Below are 7,018 nucleotides of genomic sequence, written 5' to 3' on the forward strand. Positions count from 1 at the left end.
CTTAAAAATGAAAATTGGAGTCGTAACCAATCTTTTATTGAGGTGTGATCGGTTCACCTTGAAAATGATTTTAGGTCTACGAATTTTGAGAAAATAGGTTCGGGAGTCGGTTACGCACGAGGAAGGGTTAGCACCCTCATAATGTCCAAAATTGGTACCGAATTGATTGTTTAATGTCTTAATGTCAAAAGTTTGAAAAGATTTTAAAATACGATCCTTGTATTTAAAAACGTGTATAAATCAAATTACATGTTAAAACCCTCTCATTTAGAGAAAAGAAAATGTCACACCCAATGCGTTAGGGCATGATATTTCATATCCTCAAGAATGAGCTTGTCCAGAAAAACTCAAGCGATGAAATTTAAAAGGATATTCAATTGTTTAAGTCAGACGAAAAAATTGAGACCCAATTCGTTTAGGGTACAATTTCTCAGAACCCCAAACATTGAATATTGCCTTTATTTTTTTTTAGGAAAATCTTCATCTCGAGAAAACAATATGTCATACCCAATGCGTTAGGACACAACATGTTGAATTCCTGAAAATGATTTTTTATTTATGTGTTTTAAATAAATAATATTCTCGACTATTTAGGTTCAACATGGAAAATTGGAACCCAATACATTAGGGCTCAATCCTTTCGAAGATCCCAAATACCGAATATTGCGTTATCTTAAAAGCCTTTGAACAAAATGGCTTTAATCCTTTGATGAAACCAAATATATTTTTTCTTAAAAATGTGATGGAATGTTAATATACAACATGAAACAATAATTAGTAAGCTAAAGTATATACTAATGCTCATCAATAAATAATAAATACGAATAAGCAACACACTACTTATACGTGCAATAATCTCACATCACATGTCATGCAAACATAAATATTAACATTCAAAGATCAGCAGCATTAATAATCCATCTTAAAAGACATTAAAAAAAACAAGAGAGGGTATGACAATCTATAAATTACAAGCACAAAATTTTAAAATATATATATAAATTCATGATATATTCAAAATAAAGCTAATGAAATAAACACTGCACAAAGCCAAATTTAGCCCGGGGCCCAACAACTCAAAATTTTAGCCCAATAACAGACCCAAAAATAAACCCAACTAGCCTAGCCCATTACAGCAACCTGCCCAAAAACAATTCCCAAACTAAACCCACCAACTACCAGCCCAAACCCCAGCCCAATTACAATTAACCAGACCCAAACCCAATTAACCCACTAACCCGAGGCCCAATTCAACTAAGGCCCAATTTCCCCAAAAAAATCAGGCTAGGGTTTCAAAAAAGAAACCCTAGCGCCGTACCTAGGCACTGCCGCCCCTTGACTTTTGGCCTTCTGACGCCGCCACCATCCCATCGGCGCCGCCCGCAGTCACGTCACCACCACCACTTGCGCCGTCACCTGCAAGGGAGAAACAAAACAAAGAAACAGATAGCAAAGAACAAAAGCAGTAGAGAATCAGCTATAAAAGCCGAATATGTAACCTTCTTTTTTCTTCTTCTGGCTGCTTTTGTATCAAAAAAGGATTCAATCGAAAAATAAAAAAAACAGATTCAAGGTTTTTTTCTCTTCTTTTCAGTTTGGAAGATTTTATTTTTATTTTGTTCTCTTTTATTTTTGTTTACATTTATATAAATAAATATAGTACAATAAGAAAAAGGGGTTACCTTTCTTTTAACACCGCGCCGGAGGAGGGGAAGTCGAGTGGTTTTGCTTCCGTTTTTGCATTTTTTATTCGTCTTTCGCAAGTTTCGGCCTTAGATCCACGGCCTAGAAGCTACCGGCTTCGAAAAGGAGCCGAAAAGGCCCTATTTTACGCGCCTCCGACCACCGCGCGTGGCGGGGCTTACGGTGGCTCATATGGTCGGACCATGGCCGGACGAAAAAGGGGGGAGAGGTTTTTTTCAGTTCTTTAGAAGGAGAAGAAGAAAATGAAGATTTAAAAAAATTTGGGTTTAAATAACCCTCACAAAACGGCGCCGTTTTACCCCTAGGGTTCAGGTGCCAAAACGACGTCGTTTTGGCCCTAACCCGTGCAGTGACCCGACCCAGAGGGGAGGATCCGCGTGTTTTCTTAAAAGGGGTTATTTACGCGCGCAGTCCCTCCTATTTTTCAGCGCATTACAATTTGGTCCTATTTTGTTGTTTTCTTTTTTTTTTGATTTAGCCCTGAGATTTTACTTTTGTTTCATTTTAGTCCATTGAGGCGCTGCGTTTTAGAACTTTGGGTTTATTTTCTATTTCGGTCCTTCCCTTTTTACGCGCATCGCATTTTGATCCCGTACCTTAATTTATTTTTTATTTTGGCCCGGAAATTTTGTTTCAGTTTTAATCTAGTCTTATTATTATTATTATTATTATTATTATTATTATTATTATTACATTATCTTTACTATTATTAGTATTGGTATTATTGTTGTTACTTTTATATCTCTATTCATATCTACTTATGTATTTTTAAATATATATATGTCTTATTATTATCATATAAGTGCTTGTATACATACATATACATATTTTACATATAATTTATTTAATATATATATGTATACTCATATTTCCTTTTTTTGTATATCTATATACATATACATATTTTTATTTTTATAAGTATATATATATATAAATTAACGTATTTATTTGTATACATATGTATATTTTCATTATTTTTAAACTTTAATTCGTACATACATATTTTCTTTACAATGTATATGCACCTACTTTTTATATGTATTTCATTATCTTCATATTTCATAATTTTATACACCTATATATATATGTACACATTTTTATATATATACATATTTCTTTCTTTCTTTATATTTTAAAATATACTTTATATATAATTTGTAATTTATGTATACACACATATTTTAATTTATAGTTATATACATATATATCTCTTTCATTTCTAATTATATTCACCATTTATCTATTTCATTTTCATTATTTATTTTGAATGAATGTTTTAATTTATTTGTTTATATATTGATATTTTATATGATTGTAAGTATGACTTCTATTTATTTTATATTGTTGTTATCGCTCATATCATTTTTATACTTCTGCGTGCATCATGATTTTATCAGCTTTCGCATTTTTTTTTGCTACTACGATTTTCATATTTTATTTTACTTGATATATTAAAACTTGCTTCAAAAATGATTTTTCGTATTTAGATTCGAGAGGATCATACCCTAACTTACTGGGTTTCGATTTTCACGATAAATCTACATGTACGAATCTTTTTAAACTCAAATTTTAAATGATCTCGGGATTAAAAAATCGCGTCCTAACTTACTGGTCGTGATCTCATTTTTTAAATACGAGATGGCTAAAATATATTTTAAATAAGTATTTTTCATTCGCGTATCGAGAATTTGAGACATTGTATTCTAACTTACTGGATATGATTCTCTTTCTCGATTAGCGTGAAATATACTTCTTTTCTCAAAACTTTCCATTTTAATACAAGGATCGTATTTTTAATTCTTTCAGGTTATCAATTTTCGACACTAAAACATTAAGTAATCAACTAGGTACCAATTTTGGGCGTTACGAAGATGCTAATCCTTCCTCGTACGTAACCGACTCCCGAACCCGTTTTCTAAATTTCGTGGACCAAAACCGTTGTTTTAATAAAATCAAATCATTTATTAAAAACAACCTTTTTCAAGGTGACCCAATCACACCTCAACAAAGATTTGTGGCGACTCCCGTTTTTATTTTCAAAATCCAAGTCGACCCTGTTTTCAATCAAAAAAATGGTGTCAACAAACACTTCATAAATAATAGTATTTAAATGCATTTTTTAGAAGAAAATCAAAATTCATAACATAATATACACATATTAATTTGCGTAAGTAAATAGATATGGGATGAATAACATAATATAAATAGTATACAATAATATAGAAAAAAAAAAAGGTTGAGATAAATAAAATATATAATAAAATAAGGTTTAAAAGAAATGAATTGTATATAAAATAAACTCAAAAGTAAATATATAAACATATTTAACGAAGGATTTAAAGTTAATAGCCAGAATAATATGAAAACAATGATATGCATAAAAATAATTTAATACAAATTATATATGTATATACACAAAATTATAAAAATAAGAAGAACATATGTATGCATGTTTTAAAATACGTATATATACATAAGTATATGTAAATAAAAAATGAAATAAATAAATAAATATTTATTTATTTATAATAATTTTAAAAATATATATGTATATGTATATTATAGAGAATGTATGTATAAATATGGTTATAACAATAATATTAATAAATAATACAATAATAATTATGCAATATAACAGTATTAATAATATATTAAAATACTTAAAAAACCAAAAAGACAGATTAAGGATTAAATTGAAAATAAACGGAGTTTGGGGGCCGAATTAAAAAATGGAAAACACAAATAGGAACCAAATCATAACGTGCGCAACAGGAAGAGGACCCAAAGGGAAATATCCCCACGTTAATCCAACGGCATCGTTCTAGTGAGACCTATGCGCATGGTCTATGGATCAAATTGAAACAGAAGAGAAATTATGTGGCCAAAATTGCAAATATGTGAAAAAACTTTATTGAAAATGACACAAAATAGGGGGGACCGATAGCGAAAATATCCCCACCAGCGAAAACACGCGGGTCACCTAGGCGGTCGGGTCAATGAAAGCTAAACGGCGTCGTTTTAAGGCCACTGAAGCAGGCTCAAAACGGCGCCGTTTCATTCCTGTTATAAAATCAAAAGTTTATCCTAAAGAACTCATTTTCTGCCCTCTTTTACAAAAAAGCAAATGAACCCTCTGCTAGGGTTTTCATTTTTCTCTGCCGCCGCCGCCAGCAAGGCCGTCTACAGCTTCCGTCGTCGCCCCGGTCTCCGATTGCGACGGAGAGGGGAAAGATTCGACAACACCAGGTAATTTTCTCACCTCTTAATCGTTTCTTTTTCTTTCTTTTTTTTACACACGATAAATAAATAAAAAAGATTCAAGAACAGAAAAGACCATCGTAGCAAAAAAAATCACCTTCAATATACTGCTTTTTTATTTTCTTCTATCTTTTTTTTGTTTACACTAATTTCTTTCTCTCTTTTTGATTCAATCTGCCTATTCCCCCCCCCCAAAATATAATAGCTTCCCCTATAATTTATGCTATCTTTTCATTATTCTAGCCTTCTCTTGCGGTTCGTGATTTTTTGGCAGGTACATACTGGAAGGATCGTGTACGACGTGTGGGGGCGACGTGCTGCAACGGAGGCGATAACTGCTGGAGGGAGAACGTGTGCGGCGCTGGGGGAGAAGGGTTAGGGTTTCTGGAAACAGTTTAGCATTAGGTTAATTGGGCCAGGCTAGATTTGGGTTTGGGTTAATGTAATTATTTTTTAGGGTCTGTTGTAATTGGGTTAATGGATATTTGGGCCGTGTAAACGGACTGGGCATTTTTTGTCATTTTTTGTTTTTTATTTGATTTGGACCCCGGGAAATAATTGGGTATCACAAGGATCATCTCCAATGTGATTATGAAATGCAAAATTCTTCCCAAAATTAACTTTTTCCCAACTTGTAAATCCTTTAATGGTGAATACGTCCCAACTGGGTTGCCTAACGGGTTTCATGTTAAAAAAGGTAACATGGTAAACAATATGCAACATCCTTAGTTTGAGAATACTCAAGCTAAGAAGAAAATCAGTAAACCAAGAATATTGAAAATGCCTAGGATGTTTTTCTAGGGATTATGGATAACTAGAGAGATGAATTTGACACGGATCTGCTCTCAAGTAAGCTCGTCAAACTTCATCTCGTTGATTAATTGAATATGCCCACATTGGTCAATGTAACCCCAGGTCATGTTCTATAAGAGGATAATTAACATCTTTAACATCGACAGACAGATTCCAGAGGAGATTGAGTGCAACTTTAATGCTCAAGCCTAGGAGATTTGGGTGGTATACTATTTTTGAAGTATCGACGTGTTTCTTTCTAAGAAAAAGAGTGTAATTTTTTTTTAATCAACAATAAATTCACGCAACATATAATGACATATATAAATATATTGGTTTAAATTTATATATTTTATTTTGCTTCCAATAAGATCCAGGGCAATTTACCAAAAAAAGCTTATTTTTTTTAAATTACTGAAATGGGCCCGGTATTTTATTATTTATCGGAATGGGCCTTTTCCAGCAAATTGCGTCCATGTCAATGCGATATCAGGGGACGTGCCAGGAAATCGCGGCCACATCAGCGCGCTTTGCTGACGTGGCAACAAATCGCGTCCTCGAGGGGGCAATTTGTTGCCGCGCTGACGTGGTCGCAACTTGCCCATCTAATGAAATTTCTTGTATATAGTTGCACTAAATTATTTAAATTATTTATAATACCTAAACTATCCCTATTTATTTGTTATATTACATAAAATACTTCTTTGAAAATACAAAACATTATGATAGCTAATTTAAAATTTATTCTCCACAACTAATGAAAATCATTTAAAATGCTAAAACTAGATTTGTCTGAACAAACTATAAGAAAATTCCTGGAATGCTGTGATTTCTTCGTCTTCAACGAAAGATCTCGAGAAAGATCACGGTGAGGAAAGCTTGTGCTTAATGAGGAAGCAAATTTGGACACTCGGAATCATCTAACTTTATGCAGAACAGCAGCCGTCTTTCTTCACAGCTGAAACATCATCCCGAGAGCCGACATTGATGGTTTGTCCCTTGGGCGATGTTGTTTGATCATTCCCTCCTTCGAGTGCTTTTCGACTGATCACATGATGTATTTGAGTTAGTATTTCAGTGAATGCATGCTCAACATTTGTAGATTCAAGGGCAGATGTTTCCATAAAAAAGCGCGTACACGTGGGCGCGACTTATTTGTTTACTTTTTTCTTCAAAACACTAAAAATCCTAAAAACCCTAAAATCCAAAAACCTACAAGTCAGGAAATCGTGGCCACGTCAGTGCGCTTTGCTGACGTGGCAGC

General features: G+C 33.1%; 1 long non-coding RNA gene across 1 annotated transcript; it reads left to right on the plus strand.

Moving 5' to 3' along the window:
* Positions 1-4,546: 4,546 nt before the first annotated feature.
* LOC107903870 (uncharacterized) lies at positions 4,547-5,578 on the plus strand. Its single transcript, XR_001685991.2, has 2 exons — positions 4,547-4,950; positions 5,237-5,578. It is a non-coding gene; the product is annotated as an uncharacterized lncRNA (long non-coding RNA).
* The last annotated feature ends 1,440 nt before the right edge of the window (positions 5,579-7,018 follow it).

Source organism: Gossypium hirsutum, chromosome D05, assembly GCF_007990345.1.
Source record: "Gossypium hirsutum isolate 1008001.06 chromosome D05, Gossypium_hirsutum_v2.1, whole genome shotgun sequence".
Lineage (NCBI taxonomy): Eukaryota > Viridiplantae > Streptophyta > Magnoliopsida > Malvales > Malvaceae > Gossypium > Gossypium hirsutum.